Here is a 23,426-nt window from a genome sequence, read left to right on the forward strand (position 1 = left end):
TATGAGGGTTATTTGGGGAACAAAGCACTGAAGTTCACAGACTAAAAAAATCCAGGCCAGGCGCAGTGGCTCACACCTATAATTCCAGCACTCTAGGAAGCTGAGGTGGGTGGATTACCTGGGGTCAGGAGTTTGTGACCAGCCTGGCCAACGTAGTGAAACCCCATCTCTACTAAAAATACAAAAATTAGCTGGGCATGGTGGCGGGTTCCTGTAATCCCAGCTACTTGGGAGGCTGAGGCAGGAGAATCGTTTGAACCCGGGAGGCAGAGGATGCAGTGAGCCAAGAGTGCGCCATTGCACTCCAGCCTGGGCAACAAGAGTGAAACTCCGTCTCAAAAAAAAAATTCCAGGACTCCTTCTTCTGAGTCTTTTTTAAAAAGTGCTACTGCTTCTACATATGAGAAGCGTTACATCTTCTTTTTTTTTTTTTTAAGAGAGAGTTTTACTCTTGTTGTCCAGGCTGGAGTGCAATGGCACCATCTTGGCTCACTCAACCACTACCTCCTGGGTTCAAGCAATTCTTCTGTTTCAGCCTCCTGAGTGGCTGAGATTACAGGCACCCACCACCACACCTGGCTAATTTTTTGTATTTTTAGTAGAGACGGGATTTCAACCATGTTGGCCAGGCTGGTCTTGAACTCCTGACCTCAGGTGATCCACCTGCCTCAGCCTCCCAAAGGGCTGAAATTAAAGGCGTGAGCCACCGCGCCTGGCCTCGTTAGATCTTCTTTTAAGTCCATGGACCTTTGATATCACAGTAGTGACTTTATAGTTTAATATTTTTCTTTCAAAGTTTAAGAGTGTCTATGCCCTGTGTTTCAGAAAATGTTTGCTAAAGGAAAGATTTTGTGGTGGGAGATGTACTGACTTCAAATCACTGAAGAAAAGGCAATTTAGTGGGCAAAATGGTAGCTATGTTTGAAATGGCTCAATGTTGAGTGAGGAAAGGAGCTGAAGAAAGGAGTGTTACCAAAGGACCACAATATTGGCTTAATCCAAGACTGTGAGACAGCAAATTTTCTTCCCTTTTACTGTTCTTACTCTCTTTCTTTCTTTTTTTTTTTTTTTTTTTTTTTTTTTTGAGATTAAGTCTCACTCTGTCACCCAGGCTGGAGTGCGGTGGCGCGATCTCACTTCACTGCAACCTCCGCGGCCTCCCGGGTTCAAGCGATTATCCTGCCTCAGCCTCCTGAGTAGCTGGGATCATGGGCACGCACCACCATGCATGGCTAATTTTTGGATTTTTAGTAGAGACAGGGTTTCACCATGTTGGTCAGGCTGATCTCGTGATCTGCCTGCCTCCATCTCCCAAAGTCCTGGGATTACAGGCGTGAGCCACCACACCCGGCCTTAGTGCTCTTACTCTTTACCTCTGCCCCTCGCCAAAGACTCAGGAACTGAGTACTGCCAGCCTTGTATCCTCCACAACTACCCCAAGCGGTACCTTATCTGTGGATATCTTATTTCCCGTCCTTGCATCTCATCAAATCTCAACTGTTATGATGTTCTAATTTCCCTGCTTCCACTTCCGGTTTTTTTTTTTTTGTTTGTTTGTTTGTTTTTGAGACGGAGTTTCTCTCTTATTGCCCAGGCTGGAGTGCAATGGCACGATCTCGGCTCACTGCAATCTCTGCCTCCTGGGTTCAAGCGATTCTCCTATCTCAGCTTCCCCAGTAGCTGGGATTACAGACAAGCGCCACCACACCCAGCTAATTTTCTTTTTTTTTTTTTTTTTTTTCAGTAGAGACTGTGTTTCACTATGTTGGCCAGACTGGTCTTGAACTCCCAACCTCAGGTGATCTGCCCGCCTCGGCCTCCCAAAGTGCTGGGACTACAGGTGTGAGCCACCGCGCCCGGCCTCACTTCCAGCTATTCTTATTGGGAAGGAGCTCATCACATATGTAATATTCTACGATTCTGGAATTTTCCTTCTCTCGCAGAAGAGAATGATGATCTGATGACTTTGTTTTTCCCCTCAAAATGTACATCCATTGGCTGGGCACAGTGGCTCACCCTGTAATCCTAGGACTTTGGGAGGCTGAGGTCAGTGGATCACCTGAGGTCAGGAGTTCGAGACCAGCCTGGCCAACATGGTGAAATCCCATCTTTACTAAAAATACAAAAATTAGCCGGGCATGGTGGCAGGTGCCTCTAATCCCAGCAACTCTGGAGGCTGAGGCAGAAGAATTGCTTGAAGCCAGGAGGTGGAGGTTGCAGTGAGCTGAGATCGTGCCACTGCACTCCAGCCTGGGGGACAAGAATGAGACTTTGTCTCAAAAAAAAAAAAAAGTCCATCCATTGACCCAAGAAGTGTTTTCTCCTGTCCCTGTCAAATCAGTTTCATACATTCATGTTGAATGTTAGCAATGAAGGTGAAACCTGGGAGGTGGAGGAGAAGGGAACGAAGTTAAGCTAACCTTCAAAATAAGCAGATAAGAGGATTTTGGAAATTGAGGGCGAATGAAAGGTGCTAGAATAACATGGAGGTAACATAATTGGGGAAGAGGGAAAAAGGTAAACAGGTTGTTGCTAGGGGTTTGGTAAAGAATCGACTTTAATACATTTTCAAAAGCACAAAAATTAGAACATAATTCTATTTTTCTTACTAAACAGATATTTGGTCTGAGCTTCTATGGATGAGACTGTATGCATGGACTAGACCATATAGGTCAGAGGCTAAAAGGGTTACCCACTAAGTTTAGGGTGACCAACTTGTATCAGTTTTCCTAGGACTTCCCCAATGTTAGCACTGAAATTTTCACATACAGGAACTCCTTCAGTCTTTATCAAACTGGGATGGTTGTTTATGCTAACTTGTTAGTGACTAATAATGGCTCCATGTGTTACATTTTCTGGGAGAATAGTAAGCTCTTGGTTTTCCTAAGAAAGGCTTAGAGGATGAAGAAACTATTATGGCATTTGACTTTCAGTGATGTCCATAGAAATATTATCTTCAGTTGAAAAGCAATCACTTATGATATATTTTACGTGCCCACAAGTGGTTCTTGGGATTCTAATTCTAGAGTCTGAATTTCTGTTTCTCCTGCTTGCAAGAGAAGACAAATATAGTACTCAGAAAAAGAGACAATCTCAGGGGAAATTTAACGGAAAAGACAGAGGTAGAAGAAGAGGAAGAAGTGAAAGGGAAGATAAAGGGCTCAAAGGAGAATGAAATTAAGTATATGTGTGTCTATAAGGGAGAAACTCTCTTCTTTAAAAAAGAAATTCTTAGTTGGAGATGATTCCATCCTCCAGGGGATATTTAGCAATGTCTGGAGATATTTTTGGTTGTGACAACTGGAAGGAGGGCACTACTGGCATCTAGTGGGTCTAGTGGCTATAGGGCAAGAATGCTGCTAAACATCCTACAATGCACGGGACAGCCTTTCACGACAAAGATCTAGCCCAAAGTGTCAATAGTGCGAAGGTTGAGAAATCCTGACCTAAACAATGTATCATTAATAATGGACTAATATACATCAGAAAAATGTATAGGATGAGGACTGAGGTCACAGCCTCCCTATCTGTCCTTACATCACACCATATATAGAGTGATGCTAAAAAAATGATTTTCAAGGGTCTAAAATGGTAGTGTTGGCATATACATAGAAAGCTAAAAGAACATGAGCAAAATCAGGAAATAGGTGTCAATTTTTTATTTAGCTACCCATGTCTCAGATAAAGTACTTGATGTAGAAACTAACAGCACTTTTCTCCAAGGTTTTCCAATGTTAGGACAAAGGGAAGTATCCCAACTCACTCAGAATCTGTAAAAGACACTGTCAAATTGGATTGAATCAGCAATTAGGAGAGGTGAACTTTGCCTTACAAACATCAGAATCAGCCAATTTGTTCACTCAACAAGTATATTCTTTCATGCCAGGATTCTTGAGGAAACTGGGGATGCAAAGATGAACATGATACACTGAAGGTACAAAAAATATATATAATTTTTTGTTGTTGTTGTTGCCTAGGCTGGAGTGCAGTGGCACCATCTCGGCTCACTGCAACTTTCGCCTCAAGAATCACTTCAAGTGATTCTCCTGCCTCAGCCTCCCCAGTAGCTGGGATTACAGGTGCCTGCCACCATGTCCAGCTAATTTTTGTATTTTTAGTAGAGACGGGTTTCAGCACCTTGGCCAGGCTGGTCTCAAACTCCTGACCTCATGATCCACCCACATCAGCCTCCCAAAGTGCTGGGATTACAGGCGTGAGCCACCACGCCCGGCCCAAAAAATGTAATTATTTATTGAAGGTGAGCATTGTGTCATGGGAGCACAGCAAAGGAAAGACTCATTCTTGAAAAAGGTGTCTCAGAATAGGTAAAATTCTACCCAGCCCTTGAATGATAAATAGTAAATAACCCACCAGTGAAAGGGCAAGATAAGGACAATCCAGGCCAAGGCTGCAGTGAGTGCAAATCATGGGGGCTTTAAAGAGGGGTAGACCTTGACATTCGAGCAACTCATCTTTTTTTCTTTTTCTTTTCTTTTTTTTTTTTTTTTTTTTTTTTTTCCAGATGGAGTCTCACTCTGTGGCCAAGCTGGAGTGCAGTGATGCAATCTCAGCAATTCTTCTGCCTCAGCCTCCCGAGTAGCTGGGACTACAGGTGCGCGCCACCAGGCCCAGCTTATTTTTGTACTTTTAGTAGAGATGGGATTTCACCATGTTGGCCAGAATGGTCTCGATCTCTTGACCTCATGATCCGCCCGCCTCAGCATCCCAAAGTGCTGGGATGACAGGCGTGAGCCACCGCGCCCGGCGCAGCAACTCATCTTTGCGGCTAGATTTCATGGAGAAAAGAAAGAAGTGATTGTGTATCAGATGTCAAGAAAAAGACTACCAGAATGCCTACATGTCATCCTCTCAAGTCAAACAGCATATACATTCTCCCCCATGCCCATCATTGTCCTCTCCCAACTCAGAGGCTTAGACCACATGTCCCCCTCTCTCTGCCTATTCATGGTCCCTGCAAATATCCCTCAGACCAAAGGGACGCTTCTGTGCTTGTGCTACGCATAGTTTATACCATTTAACATTTATTTGTAACCCTGTTAGGGTGGCTGCATCTCCTGAGTATAAATTGTATCCTTGCCCATCTATGCCATGAACTTTCCAAAAGATGGACCAGATATAAATGACTTGAAGCTCCCAAGGACATATTGCCACTTCCCTGGCAATCATATATACAGAATAAATGTTAGTGAATTAATATTATAAGAACACTATTGCTGTCGACAAAATGGAAAAGGAAACTTAAGTCTGAAACAGTCTGGTGCTCTGCTAAAGTGTTATTTCAGGAAGAAAAAGAAATCATTCTTGTAGAAGTAGGATTAGTAAAGCTTACGTATTTAGTACCTGGCACAAACTGGACACTCAATAAATATTTGTCCCATAAATAAAATATCAAATGTTATTGCCCAAGTTGAGTTGATGTTAATGGTTAGATTGCTTCTTACTCTACACGTCATCTCACTCTTCAAATCAGCAAACTATTCCTGTGTTTCTGCTTTGAACCCATAAAGGCAATAATCAATTGCCTTGATTCTCTCTTACATTCCCCAAAACGTATGATCACATGAACCTACTGGCTAAGCCTCCAGTAGGTTTTACCTCAGTTACCAATAGAAAATAGGTAACAAGGCCAGGCGAGATGGATCATACAATCCCAGGACTTTGGGAGGCAGAGGCTGGCAGATCACCTGAGGTCGGGAGTTCGAGACCAGCCTGACCAACATGGAGAAACCCCGTCTCTACTAAAAATACAAAATTAGCTAGTCATGGTGGTGCATGACTGTAATCCCAGATACTCAGGAGGCTGAGGCAGGAGTATCGCTTGAACCCGGGAGGCAGAGGTTGCCATAAGCTGAGATCGCACCATCACACTCCAGCCTGGGCAACAAGAGTGAAGCTCAGTCTCAAAAAAAGAAAAGAAAATAGATAACAGATAGTGTATTGAAAATACATAAAGTCCCTATCACAGTTTGTGACATATTGTAGGTGCTCAATGAAAGGTGGCTATTATAACTTATCTTGTTACTATGGAACCCAATGGTCACAATTCCCCTAAATGTGTGTGTGTGTGTGTGTTACACACCTACCCAGAAAGGGCAATTATTCAGTCACTGGTCATCTGCTCAGTATATGTTCTTTAGAAAATCTTCTGACATTTCCCCCTAGAATCATTTCACTAATCGGTGCCACTAATATTGCCATAATCCCTTGTCCTGTATTTTAATGACAGTCACAGTCTATAAAGGTAGTATTTTTCTCTTTGTCCAGAGATTTCCTGTTCAGACTTGATTGCTGTTTTTTACTGTAGTTATTCTGTATATGTATAACAGAATCAACCTGCAAAATATAAGTAATATCATCTTTTCAGAACCAGCCATTAAACACTGATTAAATAATAAAACCTACATTTTTCTTATCATTAAAAAACATATGGGGCTAGGCATGGTGGCTCATACCTGTAATCTCAGCACTTTGGGTGGCTGAGGTGGGAGGGATCCCTTGAGTCCAGTAATTCAAGACCAGCCTGGGCAACACAACCCCATCTCTAAAAGAAGAAAAAAATCGTATAAAAAGTAAAAAAAGAAAAAATTACTAAACAAAGAAACAAACAAAATATGGTAGCACATATTGTAATGCCAAAGGTTCTTGCCTTAGCCACACCAAAGAATTAGTGTGGCGGCTGCCTGCGGCGAGTGATGGAGACACGGACCAAGAGAAAAAAGGCTGTAGGCTTTATTGAGCAGAGTGACAGTACAAAGCTTTCACAGCGTGGAAGGGGTCCCCAGCGGGTAGCCAGAGTTAGATTATGCAGTTGCCTTTTAAACTCTTTAAGGCGGGATATACGTGCCTGCCGAGGGAAGATGTTACCAGAGCTAGAAACAAAGGCAGTAAATTATTTTATTGTGTGACATGTTTTAGATTTTGAGGAAAACCAGAATTGCAACTTAGGTTTTATCTACTTTATGACCTTGTAGTGGCATGGCAAAGGAGACAGGATCTCACAGGACTTTACAAAGTATGTTTACAAGGAAATGGAATTAGGAGCATAGATAAGGTCCGCTGGTCACAGAAAACAGGCATTTAACATTCCTTTTAGTTTTAGGGGAGGGGGAAGGGAGAGAGGGAGAGAGGACACAGGGAAACTTACAGCAAAATTATCGTCGTTTATACCTTTCTTGGGGAAGAAAACACATACACACATCCTGGTGTTAGGAATATTTTAAGCATATATCTTCAATATTATTCATCCAGGACCGAAGTCAGTCCTGATGCAGGAAATGAGTGAGTTTCACAGATTCCTGAGCCCCTACTTGACCCAGGAAGCCCAGCTGGCCCCTCCTCTCAATATTATAGATATGTGTACCAGTCATGCAAAACTAAATAGGTGGATCCGGTTTCTTTGCTTTGAACCAAGAAATACTATGGTTAAAAAGCTTCAAGTGTTAATAACCGTACTTGCTTTCATTATACACAATACTATCTAGGCATTCAGTGGTGAGATAATCTGGTAACTGGTCACAGGCTATAAATCCTAAGGCCAAGGGAGCAACCATTTACTGCAGGCTACCAGATCAGACCAAAAAAAAAAAAAAAAAAAAAAAAAAACCTTAACGGGGAAGAACGCATCATGCTCCAGGACCCAACTAGTACCAAGCCCAGCAGAAATTTGGGTGTAGTCCTGGCTAACCCCAAAGCCCATGATCCTTCTCTTATTCTTGCCCCTCACTGCCTCTGGAAGGCAGAATGCAGTGTGTGAATGACTCTTGAAACCCACTCTTCTCACCCAACATTGGGAACCTCATTTGTTATTCTATCAGGACTATGCAAGGAGGTAAGGCTTCAAAGAATCAGTCCAAAAAGAAATTTCCAACATCTCCTATACACATGTAGATAAGCGGAGACTAGAAGGTAGGCAGTTTCTTGCACATCTACACATGACATTGACCCTGGTCAACCATTTTCCACAAACAACTCTTTTGGTGCTGATCTTCAAGTAGCGGTTTTGTGTAGTCCCATGTTGGTTTTCGGATAGTCCAAGATGAGATGGACAATTTTACAGTTAAGGAGGTGGGGGCGCAGTGGGGGGGTGGATATCACTGTCTTTTTTCCTCAGGGTTTGTCAGACCAGTTGGAAGGGGATGAACTTGTCAGTTGCTGGAAGCAATTTTCAGGCCCTGTGGACTGTAGAAAGGGTTTGAATCAATCCAGTGCTTCCTAGTCCTGACTCTCCTCAGCCAAACTTGGCCCAGCTAACTTCCTCACTTCCCTGGGGGCTTCCCTTTCTTAAAGAGATAACTCTCTTTTGATTTAGCCAAGGGCTAGGCTCAGGTGTGGGGAAGGAAGTCTTTAAATAATTTGTACTTTAATTAAAGGAGGAAGTTAAAAAAACAAAAAACCAAAAAAAACAAGAAAGAGGAAAAGCCAGCTGTTTTCTGCAAATCTTTGACACAACAGCTGTGCACTCTTCTCCTGCTCCAGTAGAAACTGGCTTCCTCCCCAACCCTGAATGTTGCTTTTCTAGTCTCCCTAGCTTATCCCAATGGCTGTGGCCTTGCCTCTATCATTTCACCTGTATGTAAGATTCTGAGAAATGTCAAGTGAGCTCAGGGACAGCTTGTTCAGTTCTTCACTCAGCTATGATCAAAGCTCTATTTTTCACATAATAGCCGTAATAGATAACACTTTATAAATACAACCTCATTTAATCCTCAAAGTTACCCAGTGAGGAAGATTGTATTATTATCCTCAGTTCACAGGTGACAAAAATGAGATGTAGGTCCTATGTCCGAGTCACCTAACTTCAAAACCTATTCCATAAATCAGAGGATCACAAAATGTCTTGGCATCAGAAGGTGCTTGGTCAAAAACATAGATTTCCAGGCAGCCAACTCAGAGATTCTGACTGAGTAAATGTGGAGTGAAGCCCAGTAATCTGTTTTTTAACAAATGTCTCTGTTGAAGCAAGAGTTTAAATCTTTACAATGCTACTCTATAATTTTGTACATTCTGCTTGTCACAGCCCTTTCTCAGTTCTCAGTTCTAATTAATCACTCCTTCTATTGGGTTCCTGTTCTCACGCCTAGTGCAGCAGGAACTGCATTGTGTTAAAATCAGCTCCCCCCCTCCCCTTTTTTTTTAGACAGAGTCTCTCTGTGTCACCCAGGCTGGAGTGCAGTGAAATGATCTCTGCTCACTGCAAGCCCCGTCTCCAGGTTCAAGTGATTCTCATGCCTCAGCCTCCCAAAAAGCTGGAACTACAGGCATCCGCCACCACACCCAGCTAATTTTTGTATTTTTAGTAGAGACAGGGTTTCACCATATTGGTCAGGCTGGTCTCAAACACCTGACCTCAAGCAATCCACCCACCTCAGCCTCCTAAAGTGTTGGGATTAAAGGTGTGAATCACCATGCCCTGCCAAACTGAGTGCTTTTTATGTCTGTCTCCCTGACTAGATGGGGAGCTACTTGATGTGCAGGATCCTGTTTCTTCTTTCTTTTCTTTTCTTTTTCCTTTCCTTTCTCTTTCTCTTTCTGTTTCCTGGGTTGCTCATTCCATTGATCTTTACGTAGCTGGGTTCTCCTCATCATTTAGACCTCAACTTGAAAGTTCCCTCCTCAGAGAAGTCTTTTCTGATAACACAATCAAGAAGCCCTCCAGTCATTCTCTGTCACACCCCATTTCCTCATCCAGTGTGAAGCACGGTGCTTAGCATGGCAGATGCTCAACAGCAACTGGATTACTCAAATGCAGATTAGATACATTCTTAGGGCACCAAAAACAGATGCATCAAAATAACTTTTTTTAAGTTAAAAAGTGGTTATTTTTAAATTACGGAAAAAGTCATCTGAAAATTATCAGGATCTTGCTGGTCTCCCACTTACATTATGGACTAGTATTGTTTGTATATAGAATTACATATCAGGTATGGACTCTATAACATTTTTGAACTTTGAGTCTCTAAAGGTTTTAATCTGGCACTCTGCATAGTACCTGCTTATCAATATCTTTGTTTTCCAAAACATTTTGAAAATAAGTTGGATGGGTATCATTATCCAGTCTTATCTTGAAGAGGTTAAAAACAGAAGCACAAAAAAGAAGAGAAAAAACATTGAACTGATTTTTTTAGAATCCTTCCTGAATTTGACCATTTTACTGGGAATAGAATATTAGACTAATAAATTGAGCATTAAACACAGCCCAAAGAGGACGTCCTTTCCTTGCAAAAAGCCTCTTGAGCATTAAAGAATCTACTCTCCAGAGGTTTAATTTGGGCAAAACCCTCACCAGGATGAGCTCACTTTATTTTTCTTACTCATGAAACATGGGAACCAAACTAGATAACCTGTAGGATGTGGACCGCCTAAGCATTAGACAATTCTATCTTGAGACGTAAAAGAAAACGTGCCTGACTCAAGATTTTTTACCAGAAACTCTTCTTCCCCTGATTAAAGTGACTCATCATTCTATCAAAGAAAGAAATGATCTGGCATTATTTACGCTTCTTAGGGTCCCATTTGTTATTCTGCTGGGGCTTGAGTTTGTCTCATATGAGACTAGCCTTTGATTTTCTGCATTCTTTAGTATAAATTTAGATGGGACAAAATTAACCTCTTGTCTCAGGTCCTGCAGTAGTCTCCAGACTGGTTTTTCTGCTTCCACTCTTGCATCATTGTAATTCTTTCTCCATGTAGACCCCAGAGTGATTTTTTTAAAAAAAATGTCAGATTCAATCACTCCTTGCTTAAAATATTTTAGTTACTTCCTTTCGCATTTAGAATCAAATCCAAATTCCTTACCCTTGCCTTCAAGACTGCGTGATGAACGATCGAGCTCCTGCCTCCTCTTTGGCTTCCTTGCCCATTATGCTCCCCTCGTATGATACGCTCCAGCCAGACCGATCTGCTGGCTCTTCCCTGCTCATACCAGTCTCATTCGTACTATTATAAATAAAGTTTCAGTGCTGCAAAAGAAATAGTACTCGAATATAAAATTTTCTTTTTAATCCTCAGCAAGGCAACATGCTTCTATAGAAGGGTGTGCCCTTACAGATGGAGCAATGGTGAGCACACACTTGGACAAGGGAGGGAAAGGGGTTCTTATCCCTGACGCCCGTGGCCCCTGCTGCTGTGTTGTTCCCCTATTGGCTGGGGTTAGACCGCACAGGCTAAACTAATTCCAATTTGCGAATTTAAAGAGAGTGATGGGGTGAGTAGTTTGGCAGGAAAAATGGTTATGGCAGAGCAGGAAGTCAGAATGAGTCAGGGTGGAGATTGAGCAGGTAATCAGAATGAGTCAGGGTGGAGCAGGTAATCAAAATGAGTCAGGGTGGAGCAGGTAATGGAAAAAGGTTGCTTTTTGAGGAAGTTAAGTTTAAAAGTAGAAGGCAAAGAACTGAACATACTGGCATATTGATCCTTTGAAGAGAAATTTAGAACTCATAGCTAACAGTACCTGGAGAGTGTGCATGAGCCATTCCCTCTGCCTGAATCGCTCTACATAGCAGGTCCAGCAGTTGAATTTATGTTTTAAAATGTGCTCTGGATTTGTTTAAATCGGGTATAGTAAGACATGCAGACATGGAAATGACTGTCATGAAGAAAGAAGTTTTTACACTTGCAGGTTCCTAGAAACAGGAGGTAAGCCACGAAGGCCCACAAAGGAAAGCACCAGGGTCAGTCAGGAGGCAGAGGAAGCAGAAGGAAAATGTGGCAAGAACTTTTATTGCACTTTGCAAGGAAAGGAATAGGTCAAGGTGGGGCAAGCAGCTTAGAATTGTCCAGTTTGAATAATGTCAGTGGGCTCTGGGGGTGTAGAGGCCATCCTGAGTTGCCTGGTTCCTGGCCCCAAGATGATTAGAGCAGGGCTGGAGAGTAAGAGTCCTATAGAGGAGGCTGGGGGAGTGTGGACTCCAGTTTGAGTAGTTTGCATATGAAAAGCAGGCTCCCTCTATCTCTAAGAATTAGCTCTTCCTGAGAAGAGTTATCCCTCCCCAATTACCAAGGCCCCAGTTGCCAGAGCATCCAACACACACACAAAAATAAGAAAATATAGTGAATATAGTTTAGTCCTACAAACTCCATAAAGATAATTGAAACACAGGTGCAGACTTCTAGAAACCATCACCTTCTAACTTGAAGAGGGCCTGGACAGGAATACCTCGCCTTTTCCCATTGTCTCGGACTTCATAAAGTTTGACTTGATATTCTTCCCTAGACTGGGAAATAGCAAATCAAATGTTATTGCTCTTCTCAGTTTTTATTTTTATTTATTTAGTGACAGTGTCACTTGCCAATCTCCCCAGTTTTTAATAAAGAAATCCTTGTAAATATGTTGTCCTTTACCAATATTCTCAATAAATTTTGGCAAGGATGTGACACCAGATGAAACTATTCTCTTGAGATGTAAATGTAGGCAGAGGTCCTGTAAATTCTTTAAAGAGAAGCAATATGAGAAGAGAAAAGCACGTCACTATCATCTCTGAATAGCTGTCCCTTTCTAGAATCTGAACTAGGCCATCAAACTGTATTAACTCATCTGAATTCAAAATAAGGATGAGATGGAGGGGCTAGAAAAGAAAATGAAGGAGTGAGAGGCCTAAGAAGATTGTGAGGGTATTTAGGGGAATATGGTTCAAAAAGGAGAACAGCTCTCTTTTCCATATAAGGGAAGAAAGTCTGTCAAATAATCTTTTGCTGCAGTCTCCATGAATTTGTTGTTGCTGTTGACCCATTTTCCTATCTCTTGGTTGAATTTTTGCAATAGCAAAAGAACCAGCTTATCAGTATATATTGAGAGTTTAGTATAATACTTGAAAATTTTGATATCACAGAATCTTAGAGTTGTAGGAATTGTAGGAATTAGAGAATTACTCATTTACCTCTGCAGGAATTAATTCTGAAAGATAGTTATATAGTTAATACAGGTGATGTATTCTATTGCTGGACCTTTCATGGTATTAATTGTAATGGATAAAAACATAGCCCTTTCATGATATAGTTTGATTCAAAGATAAAATTGAGAAAGATTTTTTCCCCATGTTTTACTCAAGAGCAAGACTCTGTCAAAAAAAAAAAAAAAAAAATAGTTCTCAAAGCCAGCGTTTTGGTAAGAGCATAGAGAGTCTGTGGTTGATTTGTGATGAGCGGTTTGTCAGGATTCTGTGATGCCAGTGGTGTATGCAAGATACTTTTCAGGCTGTAAAAAGGGGAAGAATATCATAATTGACTTTAACATTGAATGTACTTGAATATACTACATATAAACATACTAAATGACATATTATTATTCCAGGTTTGGATAATTTAGCATCTCATTTACCTCATCATGTATCCAGATCTTTCTGTCTTTTTTTTTGGGACGGAGTCTCGCTCTGTCGCCCGGGCTGGAGTGCAGTGGCCGGTTCTCAGCTCACTGCAAGCTCTGCCTCCCGGGTTTACGCCATTCTCCTGCCTCAGCCTCCCAAGTAGCTGGGACTACAGGCGCCCGCCACCTCGCCCGGCTAGTTTTTTGTATTTTTTAGTAGAGACGGGGTTTCACTATGTTAGCCAGGATGGTGTCGATCTCCTGACCTCGTGATCCGCCCGTCTCGGCCTCCCAAAGTGCTGGGATTACAGGCTTGAGCCCCCGCGCCCGGCTCTGTCTGTCTTCCTCAGATGCTGGCTTCGTTCTCAGGTCCTCGGCTGTTTCCAGGTAGATGCCACATCTTCAGGCATCACATCCTTGCCCACTGATATCTCACAGCTGGAAGAGAAGAGAGTGCAGCCACATCCCTCATTTAGCTTTTTTCTTTTTATTATTTTTTATTTATATATTTATTTTTTATTTTTTTGAGACACGGCCTGTGTTGCCCAGGCTGGAATGCAGTGGTGCAATCTCGGCTCCCTGCAGCCTCGACCTCCCAGGCTCACGTGATCCTCCCATCTCAGTCTCCCAAGTAGCTGGGACTACAGGCGCATGTCAACATGCCTAGCTAATTTTTGTATTTTTTGTAGAGATGGGGTTTCGCCCTGTTGCCCAGGCTGGTCTCAGACACCTGGGCTCAAGTGATCTGCCAGTCTTGGCCTCCCAAAGTGCTGGATTATAGGTGTGAGCCACTGCACCCAGCTTCATGTATCTTTTTAAGGGATAAGAAAAGCTTTTCCAAAGCCTTTCCTCCCCTATGTCATCAGCAAGAATTGTGCCACACGTCCATCCTAACCAATGTCCATTGTCCTAACCAATGACAAAGGCAATGGTTGTCATGATTGGCTCAAACCAATCCTGATTTACACCCTTGGGGCGGGAGAAAAGTCCAGCCTACTTTAAAGTTTACAGTCCACTGATTATGAAAAATACTTGGGCTCCTATTAACAACAGTGAAGAGGAAAATGGATGTAAAGTAGATACCCCACAAAGAAGGCAGTGTGTTTTGACAGTGAGTGGTGCACAGAGAAGGGTTTATATTGTCCTCAAAAAATTAAGGAAATCCTTATTAATCACAATTTCTTTCAAATATGGAGATAAAACTTATTTCTGTCATTTCCACTTAGGCTTGGGTATTTTTCTGGATAGAAGTAAAATAAGTCTAATTTTTTATTATTGTGTCAATATCCCAGCACTATATATCTATATCTATATCTATCTAAAGATATATAGATATTTTGAGATAGGGTCTTGCTATGTTGCCTAGGCTGGAGTGCAGTGGTGGGATCTTGGCCCACTGCAACCTCTACCTCCAGGGTTCAAGCAGTTCTCATGCCTGAGCCTCCTGTTAGCTGGGACAACAGGTGCATGCCACCACGCCTGGCTAATTTATGTTGTTTTTGTTTTTGTTTTTTTTTTTGAGACAGAGTCTCTGTCGCCCAGGCTGGAGTGCAATGGTGCCATCTTGGCTCACTACACCCTCTGCCTCCTGGGTTCACGCCATTCTCCTGCCTCAGTCTCCTGAGCAGCTGGAATTACAGGCACCTGCCACCATGCCTGGCTAATTTTTTGTATTTTTAGTAGAGGCAGTGTTCCACCATGTTAAGCCAGGATGGTCTCGATCTCCTGACCTTGTGATTCGCCCACCTCGGCCTCCCAAAGTGCTGGGATTACAGGTGTGAGCCACCACGCCCAGCCTAATTTATGTATTTTTTGTAGAGACAGGGTTTTGCCATGTTGGCCAGGCTGGTTTCAAACTCCTGGCCTCAAGAGATCCGCCAGTCTAGGCCTCCCAAAGTGTTGGGATTACAGGCATGAGCCACTGTGCCTGGCTGAAGCACAATATTTAAATATTGTTCCTCCTGGACTCCTAGGCCTTTTCCTCCCGGTCACCTCAGCCCTTCCTCATGGTCTCCAAATTGATCACTATGTCTGCTCCTGGCATAACCCTCATCTCTTCAACTCCCAATTGATGACATGAAACTCAACTTTCAAGGCTTACCTCTGGAAAGCCTTTCCAAAGTCCCTATGGCAGTAAGCACTCCATGTTCTGTTTATAGTCCTCTCTAGTTCCTCCTCTATGCCCACATTTCTCGAACTCTTTATGTCAGTCAGTGTGCTAAAAACTTTATCAATAACCTTATTTAGTCTTCACTAGAACCCTATGGTACAGATATTAATTTTCTCAGCTTCATAAGTGACAACACTGAGGCACACACAGATGAGTAATTTGCTTAGGTCATAAGGTTTATAAATGGTGGGGCCAAGATTCAAATCCAAATCATTAGACTCCAGAGTCCTGGTTCATTAGTACCACACTCTACAGCTTCAGCACATTCTTACCCATTTCCCCAGAGTTATCCTTGCCCTAAGTCTGGTTTTGTGTGTCACTATGTCTGGTGCATAGGGAATGCTTCACGAATGTTTGGCAAGTGAATGAATGATTCATGGTTATTCTCTATACTCTTCCATATAACACCATTAATCAATTTCCTCCTGAAAATATGCCCAGAAAATACTACCTCAAGAGTTTTTTGTTGTTGTTGTTTTCTTTTTTTGAGACGGAGTCTCGCTCTGTTGCCCAGGCCAGAGTGCAGTAGCATGATGTTGGCTCACTGCAACCTCCGCCTCCTGAATTCAAGTGATTGTCCTATCTCAGCCTCCTGAGTAGCTGGGATTGCAGGCACGCACCACCATGCCCTGCTAATTTTTGTATTTTTAGTCGAGACTGGGGTCTCACCATGTTGGACAAGCTGGTCTCAAACTACTGACTTCAAATGATCCACCCGCCTCGGCCTTCCTAAGTGCTAGGATTACAGGCCAGCGTGCTCGGCACCCCCAGGAGTTTTTTGATAGAACAAAATAAACAGCACATGCAGAAAAATAATTCCTCCTTCCACCCCCAAAGATATCTACATCCTAATACCCAGAAACTGTGAATATGTCACCTTACACAGCAAAAGGAATTTTGCAGATGTGATTAAGTGAAGAATCTTGAGATGGGAAGATGATCCTGGATGATCTGGATGGGCCCAGTGTAATCACAAAGTCCTGAGAAAAAGGAAGCAGGACAGAGAAGGAGATCTGATAACAAAAAGGAAGCAGGACAGACAGAGAAGGAGATCTGATGACAAAAAGGAAGCAGGACAGACAGCCAAGAAGGATATCCGATGAGGGAAGCAGGGGAGGCAGTCAGAGAACTCTTTCTCTAAAGACACAGTGCTGCCGACCTTGAAAGTGGACAAAGGGGCCAAGAGCCAAGGGATGCAGGTAGCCTTTAGAAGCTGAAAAAGGCAGGGAAAAAGTTGCCCCCAAGGGCCTCCAGAAGGGAACATAGCCTTTCTGACACCTTGATTTCAGACGTCTGACCTCCAGGACTAAAAGAAAAATTAATTTCTGTTGTTTTAAACCACGGAGTTTGTGATACTTTGTTATAGCAGCAGCAGAAGGAAAATACAGTATAGATACTTTCTTTTTTGACCTGGTTATGATGTTTCTATTTGTAACTCTGTTTATCAGTATAGTCCTCTTGATACTGGGTACACTGAATTTTCAGACCTCAAATAGATTAATCTGAAAATATAAATTCTCTCCATGTTCATTTTGCTTTCCTCATTTAAAGTCACTTAGTTGGCATCTGTCTCCTCATGTTGCCAAATTCCTCTGGACTGTTACCACCATCATTGTCCCTGTTGTTTGCTCTCATTGATTCTTTTTTTTTTAGACCGAATTTCACTGTCGTTGCCCAGATTGTAGTATAGTGGCACTATCTCGGCTCACTGCAACCTCCGCCTCCCAGGTTCAAGCAATTCTACTAACTCAGCCTCCTGAGTAGCTGGGATTACAGGCGCCTGCCACCATGCCTGGCTAATCGTTCATATTTTTTGTAGAGACGAGGTTTCATTATGTTGGCCGGGCTGGTCTCCAACTCCTGAACTCAGGTGATTCACCCACCTCGGCCTCCCAAAGTGCAGGCATTACAGGCATGAGCCACCGCGCCCAGCCTGAGGCTGTTTTAAAAGGAGTTTGCAGTCAGGTACGGTGGGTCACGTCTATTATCCTAGCACTTTGGAAGGCTGAGGCAGGATGATTGCTTGAGCTGAGGAATTCAAGAACAGCCTGGGCAACATAGTGAGACCTCATCTCTCTCTCTCTCTATTTTTTTTTTTTAATTAGCTGGGCATAGTGGTGCATACCTGTAGCCCCAGCTACTCAGGTGGCTGAGGCAAGAGGATCACTTGAGCCTAGGAGGTTGAGACTGCAGAAAGAAAAAAGGAGTTTGCCTCCCTACATTAAAGCAGTGGCCTTGAGGCCTCATAATGAAGTCCAACATTATACTACTGGTCACATATGTGGTCATAACTTTTTAATATCTAAATGTTGAAAACATCTGTCTATGAGATTAAAAAAAAAAAAGAGTGATTTCAAGTCAAATAACAAAGCATTTCAACCTCAAAGTATTTTGGATTCTGACAATCACTGATAGATGGAGGTTTTGGGCTTCAAGTTAATAGACTGTTACACTGAGGACATGAAATATTTATTACTGTATTGAGTTTTGTCTACCTCCTTATAACTTTGCATTTTCTAAATAACCTAGGTTTGTTACTCATCTTGTGAAACAGAGATATTATCTGCCTTACAGTCTTCCAATAATTTTTTTAACTTTTAAGTTGGTATATTTAATCCTCTAAACCATGCCTTTTAAAGTGTGGCCCCTGGACAGGGAACATGAGCAACTTCTGGGAGCCTGTTAATAGTACGAAGTCTGATATCACACTCTAATCTTACAGAATCAGAAACCCTGGGGAGGCATCAATAATCCATGCTATGGCTTTGAGCTATGTTAAGTGGTATGAATCAGAGTGTCCAAGCACTAAAGATTTTTTTGGAAAGCCATTTCACATCTCAGTGGCTGAGAATCCTTAGAATCGTTCTTCTGGCAAATCTTGGGTACATGCATGCTTTATTTAAAGCAAAGATAAGGAAGTACTAGTAAAGAAAAATTAAGAGAGACAATGATATTCTGCATAAAGTAAATCACCAGTGGCATCTTTCCTGATGTACCTAGGAAGTTGTTTCCTTCTGTTTCTATTAATTCTGTTTATGTCTAATAGTTGCAATATGCTGAAATAGTATTAATCTACATATCTGCTATGGCCTGAATGTTTGTGTTTCCCCCAAACATATGTTGTACCTAGTCCTCAATGCAATAGTATTAAGAGGTGGGGTTAGGAGGTGATTAGGTCATGAAGAAAGAGCCTTATAAGAGATTAATTCCCTTATCAAAGAGGCCTCAGATTGCTGGTTGGCCCCTTGCACCAGGTGAGGACAAAGAAGTTGCCATCTATGAGAAAGTAAGCCTTCTTTAGACACTAAATCTGCCAGTACGCTGATCTTGGACTTATCGGCTTCCAGAACTATAAGAAATCAATGTTTTTTGTTTACAAGCTACCCAGTTTATGGTATTTTGTTATAGCAGCTTGAATGAACAATGTCTGCAAGCATCATCAAGACAGGGAACCTGTCTGTTTACCACTGTATTCTCTGAACCTAGCTCAATGCATGACACGTATTAATCTCAGTAAGTATTTTTAGTCTCAGTGCCTATTTTTCTCGTAACACCTCCCAAGGCAGAAACTCCATCTAGAACTCTGTATGTCCAGTGCCTACAATGCCACTGTGCTGGACACATAGGTTCTCATGAAACATGTAAAGCAATAAATTAATGAAGGCACGATACACATATCAAATATCATTCCAATATTCAGTTCACATTCTGATGTGCTATCAAGTTGTGCTGGAAATAAGTAGACATAGGTTGATGCCAAAGGAATTTATGTTGCACTAAGACTTTGATTGTAAAAGTATTTAATGCTAGATACTTTACATTGTACAAGCTGCTTCTATAGAAATGAGAAAAGCCAGCAGGTAAAATAATAGAAAATTATTTCAGACATTTATCCAAATTTGGACCAGAATCTATTTTATTATGTATGAACTAAAACATAAATACTTATATAATAAAATATTAGAAAATGCTGGCCGGGTGCGGTGGCTCATGCCTGTAATCCCAGCACTTTGGAGGCCAAGGTGGGTGGATCACTTGAAGTCAGCAGTTCAAGACCAGCTTGGCCAATATGGTGAAACCCCATCTCTACTAAAAAAACAAAAATTAGCCAGGCGTGGTGGCATGCATCTGTAATCCCAGCTATTCAGGAATTCAGGAGGCTGAGGCAGGAGAATGTCTAGAACCTAGGAGGTGGAGATTCCAGTGAGCTGAGATCACGCCACTGCATTCAAACCTGGGCAACAGAGACAGACTCTGTCTCAAAATAAATAAATAAATAAATAAATAAATAAATAAATAAATAAATAAAAAGGAAATGCTGATAGATGTATGGTTTCGAAAATACAGAGATGATTTTATATTATACCTGTCACTGCAAGTTTGCCATGCAATTTTCTTCTAAATATATTTCTAGAGCTGGGTGTGGTGGTTCACACCCATAATCCCAGTACTTTGTAAAGCCTGCTCGGGAAGATTGCTTGAGGCCAGATATTTAAGACCAGCTTAAGCAACATAACACAGCAAGACTCCCTCGCTACAAAATAATAATAATAAATAAATAAATAAATAAAATAAATAATTAAATAAAAGATAGATAGATAGATAGATAGATAGATAGATAGATAGATAGATAGATAGATAGATAGAAAGATAGATATGCCGTGTGTGGTAGTGTTATCCCTTAGTCTGAGATAGTCAGGAGGCTGAGACAGGAGGATTGTTTGAGCCCAGGAGTTGAGGTCGCAGTGAATAACTGTGCCATTGACTCCAGCCCCGTCTCTAAAATAAATTAATAGATTGACAAATACATTCCTAATGAAATAAAGTGCCTTTCATCTTTAACCCTTTATAGTCACAGCTGATTTTATCAAAGATCCCAGCCCTTGGTTCCCTAACTGGATATATACAGACCCAGCAGTTGGTTTTTTATTGTTGTTTTAATTTGCTTTGGGAGATAGAGATAGGAAATTATGATAGAATACTGAATAAAAAAGTCTTTGACACAAAAACAAGCTTGCTTAGATCTGTTTAACATTTAAGGAAAGTTAAAACACCTTTCCTTTTTGCTGTTTTTACCTGATTCTTTAATATGCTAATATGTACTGAATATGGCACTCAATCTTGTTTGCGAGATATCCTTTGTTCTTGGAACTCAGATTAGCATCTCCCAGCACGACACAATTTGGAAAAGGCGACTCAATTCCTAAAGTACCTAATCTTTTCCGAAATAACATTTACAAAGAAAGGAAACTGTAAGGTCCGGGCTGCTGCACTCAGACAGTTTTTTACTTAATAGACCATTCCCAGATCTTTCTTTTTAAGGATAGTAAGAAAAGCACAACTTTTACTAGGAAAAAAATGTAAATGTTAATGTAATGACAAACGTGAAATTTAGTCTTAAAGTAAAAAGAAAAAGTAAAGACATGAATTAGTTAGTTGTTATCAATATTTCATCAAACCTCAGAAAGTTGGGAGTTAAGTTATATTTGTTCTCCTCAGTTAAAATTTTTCTTTTTATGTCAGAGTCAATTGAGAGGGTTCCTAAAAGAGCACTGGATCCCTCCCTTCCATCAGGTGAGTTTGTGTGTCTGCTTTGGACCCACAGAGACCTAGGTTTGCCTCTGGTTCTGTCCTTGACTGTTTCTGCTCTCATCATATTACATCAGTAATATCTAACTGCCAGATTTGTTGCTATTAGATATGATAATCAATGCAAAATCGCTCTGTCGCCAGGCTGGAGTGCTGTGGTGCAATCTCGGCTCACTGCAGCCTCCCACTCCCTGGTTCAAGAGATTCTCCTGCCTCAGCCTCCCAAGGAGCTGGGACTACAGGCACGCGCTACCATGCCCAGATAATATTTTTGTATTTTTAGTAGAGACAGGGTTTCACCATGTTGGTCAGGATAGTCTTGAACTTCTGACCTCATGATCCGCCTGCCTCAGCCTCCCAAAGTGCTGGGATTACAGGCATGAGCCACAGTGCCTGGCTTTTTTTTTTTTTTTTTTTTTTTGACACAGGGTGTTGCAGTGTTGCCCAGGCTGAAGTGCAGTGGTGCGATCACAGCTCACTACAGCCTTGAATTCCTGGACTAATAGATTTTCCTGCCTCAGCCTCGTGAGTAGATGGGGTGACAGCCATGCACCAACACACCCAGCTAATATTTTAGAGAAGGAGTCTCACTATGTTGCCCAGGCTGGTCTAGAATTCTTGGGCTCAAGTCATCCTTCTGCATCCCAAAGTGCTTGGATAACAGATGTGAACCACTGTGCCTGGCCCAAAGCCCCTCTTTAGTGCTTAACATTTTTTTTTTTTTTCTGCTTCATCTGACTGTTGAGGACTTTCATATACTTGGGGCGGCCATTTTTTGCCTTGTGTTGATAGATGATTGTTAAACAGGAATTTGTCTTAAATCTCTTTATGTTCCCATATATATCCCTGCTGTAAATATTTATTACTCCTCCATCTCAAGAAGGTAACAGAGCTTTGGTGTTCTGTTGGCTCAGTGATTTTTTGGTTACAGAATAAAAACTAAAAGTCACCAGATATCCAGAAGACAACTCGTGTTTCTTTTGTTTAAAAATCTTAGACTGAGGCCGGGCGCGGTGGCTCACGCCTATGATCCCAGCACTCTGGGAGGCCTAGGCGGGCGGATCACGAGGTCAGGAGATCCAGATCATCTTGGCTAACACGGTGAAACCCCATCTCTACTAAAAAAAAAAAACAAACAAAAAAAAAAAAACAAAAAATAAGGCGGGCAAGGTGGCGGGTGCCTGTAGTCCCACCTACATGGGAGGCTGAGGCAGGAGAAAGGCGGGAACCCGGGAGGCGGAGCTTGCAGTGAGGCAAGATGGCGCCACTAAACTCCAGCCTGAACGACCCAGTGAGACTCCGTCTCAAAAAAAAAAAAAAAAAAAAAAAAAAAAAAAAAAAAATCTTGCTCTGATTGAGTCAGAGAAGCCAGAGTCCACTGTTGTGCTTTGTTTTTGGGGAATGAGTGTGGTGAGGTGGAAGAGGCAGGTTATTCTAGGGAGAAACAAAAGAAGCCTAAGCAGAGAAAGCGTTTGGGCGACTAGCCCAAAACCGAGAAGCAGAATGGTGAGTTGTGGATCCCTGGGATAGCATCACACAGAGCCCAGCTCTAGGTGAGGAGACCTTACACAGGGAACGGGAATGAACACTATGGGAGGGGAAGCACAAGTGAAACAGAGATAAAGGGATCAACAAGATGACCTTTGAAGACTCTTTCTGGACACCATCAAAAGACTATAAGCGGCCAGGCATGGTGGCTCACACCTGTGATCCCATTACGTTGGGAGGCCAAGCAGAGGATCACTTGAAGCCAGGAGGTGGAGACAAACCTGGGCTATATGGTGAGACTTTGTCTCTACAAAAAATAAATAGCCGGTGTGGTGGTGGGCACCTGTAGTCCCAGCTATTCAGGAGGCTGAGGTGGAAGGATCACCTGAGCCCAGGAATTGGAGGCTGCAGTCAGCTATCATTGTGTTATTCATTATACTCCAGCCTGGGTGACAGAGCAAGACCCTGTCTCTAAAAATTTTTAAAAATAAAAAATAAAAAATTTGCTCTCTCTTGAGGGTGGGGAGGGAGAGAGAGAGAAAGACAGAGAGAGAGCCTCTAGAGAGAGACAGCAAGTAATAATTTATTTTTATTTTTCTGCTGGTAAACTGTGCTCCTAGCACCTAGAACTATAGTGCCTGGCAAAGTAAAGGAACTAAGTAAAGATGTATTTAATAATTGAATATGAAGTATGTTAATGACATGAAGGAGAAAAGATCAAGTAAAATGGGAAAAAGGAGAGGTCAGGAGGACTGAGGTTTCATAAGTGGGGAAGTGGGAGAAAAAGCATTATCACCAATAAAAATGTTAAGTTAAATGGCTGGCTGAGCTGGAAGCCTAAAGAGTTTAGCTTTACAT

At 42.0% G+C, this 23,426-nt stretch overlaps 2 long non-coding RNA genes across 3 annotated transcripts; both read right to left on the minus strand.

Moving 5' to 3' along the window:
- Positions 1-4,662: 4,662 nt before the first annotated feature.
- On the minus strand, positions 4,663-6,523 carry LOC115894042. Its single transcript, XR_004054101.1, has 3 exons — positions 6,474-6,523; positions 6,105-6,354; positions 4,663-4,786 (listed from the first exon to the last, which is right to left on the minus strand). It is a non-coding gene; the product is annotated as an uncharacterized LOC115894042 (long non-coding RNA).
- A 221-nt stretch (positions 6,524-6,744) lies between these two features.
- On the minus strand, positions 6,745-13,390 carry LOC115894026. 2 transcript variants are annotated; one of them, XR_004054094.1, is made up of 3 exons: positions 13,337-13,390; positions 10,816-10,979; positions 6,745-8,199 (listed from the first exon to the last, which is right to left on the minus strand). It is a non-coding gene; the product is annotated as an uncharacterized LOC115894026 (long non-coding RNA). The 2 variants fall into 2 exon arrangements; XR_004054086.1 differs by lacking the exon at positions 13,337-13,390 and adding an exon at positions 12,143-12,795.
- Between the last annotated feature and the right edge of the window lie 10,036 nt (positions 13,391-23,426).

This window comes from Rhinopithecus roxellana, chromosome 1 (genome assembly GCF_007565055.1).
Source record: "Rhinopithecus roxellana isolate Shanxi Qingling chromosome 1, ASM756505v1, whole genome shotgun sequence".
Classification (NCBI taxonomy): Eukaryota; Metazoa; Chordata; class Mammalia; order Primates; family Cercopithecidae; genus Rhinopithecus; species Rhinopithecus roxellana.